Genomic DNA, 5,029 nt, shown 5'->3' on the forward strand with positions numbered 1-5,029 from the left:
AACTACACTTTCCAGACTCCCTTGCCAGCTCCCTAGAAGGAGACTGGAAAAAAGGAGAAATGTATTGATTTGCTTCTGGCAGCGTCTCTGGCAGCACTGAAGGCAGCAGCCTCTGGATTATGGGCTGTGCTCCTCAGTGGGGATCCTCTCAGGGAGTGGCTGTATGCTCCAGCACTGAGTGCATTCCAGCAGCAGCAGCCAGAGCATATCAGCAGCAAGTGCTAACTAGGCTCTAAGCTGATCACTGATCTTGAGATGAACCTTTTGTTTCTCCATCCTTTCAATGCCTTTGTAAGGAATTTTATGTATTAAATCCCTATATGTTTGAAATATTAGAGTGATTTCTTTTTTCATGCCAATAAAAGGAAGTCTCTTTCTGCTAATCTAATCAACACTTTCAGTGAAAACAATTTTTTAAGTATTTTCACCAGTTAAATTCAATCATAGATTTTTAAAAAATCCTTATGTTTACCAAACAGCATGTAAAAGTAAATGAAGTTGACAATATTAAAGTTAGAGCTGACATAACAGAGGTCGATGGAAGACTGGGAACCCTAAAGTCCTCATCTTAAAAGAGTCAAGAAACATTACATAGGGGTGACTGGGGTAAAAAGAAGATTAAATATACAGGCATGATCAATGAAGAACTAACAGTAATAGTTTAACTATGATGAGAAGAAAAGGTGGGCATCAAGATTTTGGTGAGATATATCCTCAGTGACCACACAAGGGCTCACCTAAGGCTGATTAATAAACAGTGATATAAACATATTATTTACAAATTGGGGGATAACCACAGAATAAGTGAAAAACAGAAAGGGTTAAAAGTGATTTCCTTTAGGGATCAGGACTCACGGAGAGAAGGGAGGGATGGGGAAGGCTCCTAGTGCTCTCCGTTATAAGCTTTCCAGCAGATTTATTTAACCATAAACAAGTATTACCTTTATTAAGGATAATACTTAATACTAAACAAGTATTACCTTAATAAGGAAATAATTTTGTTTTAGTCATCTAAAAGAAAATATTTAATGAAATGGAAAAATACTGAGGATACATTAAGTAAAAATAGCAGATCACTAAACTATAAATAACAGACCTAAACAGTTTATGTAGAAAACATATTTCACCTAATAGAAGGTCCAATATAACAGAGACCACTGTAATTTCCAGCACCTACAATGGTACTTGGAACATAATACACACTAAAAAATATTGTGAAATGAATACAGTTTCATTTAACTAAACAAAAAGAAAATATACAGAGAGGAAAGTCTAAAAGCATACACACCAAAATGTTAGCAGCAACCATCTCTAACTGGTGATTACAGATGCTTTTCATTTTTGTCTTTTTCCTTATCTTCATTTTCTACATTTTCTACAATGAATACAAATTACTTTTATAATGGGGAATATTTTTAAAGACACTATCATTTCTTTATTATTGTAAGACCAGAATCACAAGACAAAAAAAGACATTTTTACTGAAATGAGTATCAAGTCCAAGTTAGAAAAAGTCATGACTACTAATAATGGGAAAGGTTTAGTAAATTACAGACATACTCATTGATCTTGACCTAATTAAGAGGATCTGAAAAGCATTCAAGATAATGGAATACTGCAAATTATTATTCATTGCATAAATCAGGTAATCAGCTCTAATACTAGTAAACAAATCTCATGAAATCTACCAGTTCTGTAGATAAAAAGCCTCTCTTAGTCATTTTAATTGGTTACTTTTAGATTAAGTAGCTCTGTTCATAAATGAGAATACAAAATATCTTTATCGGACCTTAAAGTGTAAAATCAAATGATATATTCATTTGTACTAATAATTACCATGAATGTTACAGGTTATGCTTTTTAGAACTTAATAGCCACACACAAATGTGTACAAGACTGTATCTTTTTAAGTGGTCTCCCATCAGGGAAAGTAATGCCATATTGATTCCTCTGATTGAATTTGCTCTGGAATAAAATTGAAATGCCAAGTAAGATCTGGGCTTGCAGCAGTAAAATGAGTTAGGCTACTTGCTTTTTTAACCAGTTGACCACCAGATATCATCAACTATAGCTTCAGATCACTAAACAGTATTTCCAATTGACCGTTAATCACTCTTTGATAGTCTCCCTTCTCCATTACAAAAAAGAAACAATGGAACACAGCTTTACTGTGTCCCTCCCAGTTGCAAGAAAACTGGCCTGGATCCCTTACAGTAGTTTTAATGAAACTAAAAAACAGGGATGGAGTCTTTAAATGATGCAATCTGGTCTACGTTCTCTCTAAGGGTTTTTGGAGATCACCAGAGATATGAAGCTAAACATTTAGAAAGTCCCAAAATTCACTGACTATATTATAATATAATAAACCTAATTTTAAAAGCCCAAATACTAGAATACAGAGCAATGAAGAAAATGCTAGAGAACAGAAGACCAGAGTTGTACTGCTGACTTTGCTACTATTTACTTGTATAATTGAAGCAAGTATTTTATTTTTCTGGATTCTGGCCCCTCACATGCCTCCACTAAAACTCTAAGTCTCCCTAGAACAACGTAGAAATTAAAAATCCTTTCCAGGTATAACTTTATATACTAGTGAGTTTCTAACTATAGATGTGATGTTATGGCTATAAATTAATATTTATTACCAAATAAGATAGGAGATAAATTCTTATTTAATACTAATATTCAGTCAAAGTTCTTATGTTATATATCATAGGAACCTATTTGTTTTGCAATCAAAAGAAAAATAGAGCTAAATAGAAGTTTTTATTTGCTCTTATCTCTTCCCTCAAGTGGAACTGAAAAACAACTAAGTGAACAAATCTAAATTAAAGTAGTATACACATTACTTAATTGATCATAACTTGATTTATTCATTCTGTCCCTGAGTAGCATAAAACACAGTTTGGTTTTGGTTGCTCATGGAAAATTATTCCAGAGACATCTGAAACCTCTTTAATATTCCTCTCAGTATGTAAGACTTTTCTAGTCTAGCAACTCATTACTTTATCCACACTATTACTATCTGAACATTCTGCTCCAGTCATTAAAATAAACACCTGCTATAAACATTATTAATGAGATACGTATCAAGGGTTCCAAGCAAGCTAACTACCTGGGGTAATTACACTGTTCTGCATAAAAACCGTTAGAGCAGCAAATATAGAAGCTGCCTGAACATATTATAAACTGAGTACTCTGTTATAATGAAGGCATGAAACAAGAAAAAAATGAGAAAAAAAGGCTAATTTACCTTTCAAATTTATATATTCAGTGAATTACTTAAATAAAAAAATATTCCCCAAGTACCAGGGGGTTAGCAATAACTTACAATTAATGAGAAGAAAAACTAATTTCAACTTTTATAATTAAGTGAAGCAAATTTTAAAACAAAATGTCTTTATATTCAACATATGTTTTCCTACCTTAAGCTCACTTTTACACTTTCTTATAAAGAAAGAATATTTGAAATACAAAGATAATCCTTTAAGGAGAATGTATTCCATGATAGGCTGGCAAACTATGACCCAAAGGCCAAATCTGGCCTGCTACCTGTTTTTGTAAATAAAATTTTATTGGAACACAGTTGTGTTCATTTATTTATGGAAGAGCAGCAGGGTATAGCTGCTTCTGTGCTACAATGCCAAAGATGAGTAGTTGAAACAGAGACCACATGGCCCCAAAACCTAAAATATTCACTATGTGGCCCTTACAAAAACATTTGCTGAACCTTGGATGACACAAAAAACTTAAAGCTGGGGATTCTGATCCATTCAGCACCTGACACAGAGCCTTGGAGGTAACAAGTGTTCAATATAACTTCTGAATGAATGAGAGAAGGGGATTCCCTGACCAGGGTTCAGTAAGAATGACTCTGACTACAATTTCCTCCAAGAAGCATTATACAAATATGTCTTCCTTACTTAAATAGATGTGTTCTAAAAAGCTGACTATAAATTACATTTTCATAAATGCCNGCATTAAGAGATGTGAACTACAAAATTAATCACTCTTGGATTGCCTCTGTTAACTATCTTCAACCTCAGATTGAAAAAAAGGAAAACGAAAGCTTTCCAAACATGAGTTTTCCAGTTAATTACATCTACAGTTCTCATCCCTGTCAACCATACCATTGACATCACCCAAAATTCAGCTCTCCAGTCACCTTTCCTCTCTGATGGTCTTGTCCTCATTGTTTTGGAGTCCCTTCTCCTTGGTTCATCTAATCACCTTCTCAGAGTTCCACTGTAAACCCTGGAATCTCTTTTCCACAAATAACCTTCCCTATAACCTCAACCTTTTTCGTGAACATCGTATACACTGTGTCTTAACTAAAAGCTAGCTCTCCACCAAGAAGATCACTTCTCTCTTCAATGAAAGCTACTCATTCTTCCACTGTCCAAGTTCCATGGGTAGTATAAACCATTCTCCTGTATCACTTCTTGTCTAGCATCTTTCAAAAGCTCCTTGCCCATTTAGACTAGCTCCATTCAGTTATATCACTCAGCTGTGGCAGACCAGACATTTACTGTGGTTGGTGGCACAACAGCTCTCTCTAAGAGCTGCCCTCCACATCCACGAAGACGGAAAGAATCCTAATAGCCATGTTACATGACATTACAAAATAACACCCCACTCCAGCCAAAATTGATGGGAGCATGCATGAGCCCCCTCATTCAAGCTGAACCCATCACATTCTCTTCTGGTAACTTTGGAATTGGGATTCAGAGAGTGAGTCTCTGCATGTGGCTAAAATAATTAGCATGTAAGCTTAGAAGATGCAGTACAGTTATAATTTCCCAGGTAAACAAGGAATCAGAAAGAGCCAGTCTTGAGAGAGAGAGTCAATGAGAAGTATGGCACAAAGAGAGATGGAAATAAAAAGGAGAGAATCGCAAAGATGAGGAATTAAGAACAAATAGCAGAAAGAAGGTTTCAGGTAGCTTTCCAGGTCCAGCCTCTAATCCCTTCCTGAAATAGGGCTATATTCCTGTGCTTGAGTTCCACCCATTTATTTGTAATAAATTCC

Source organism: Hipposideros armiger, unplaced genomic scaffold (assembly GCF_001890085.2).
Source record: "Hipposideros armiger isolate ML-2016 unplaced genomic scaffold, ASM189008v1 scaffold_234, whole genome shotgun sequence".
NCBI lineage: Eukaryota > Metazoa > Chordata > Mammalia > Chiroptera > Hipposideridae > Hipposideros > Hipposideros armiger.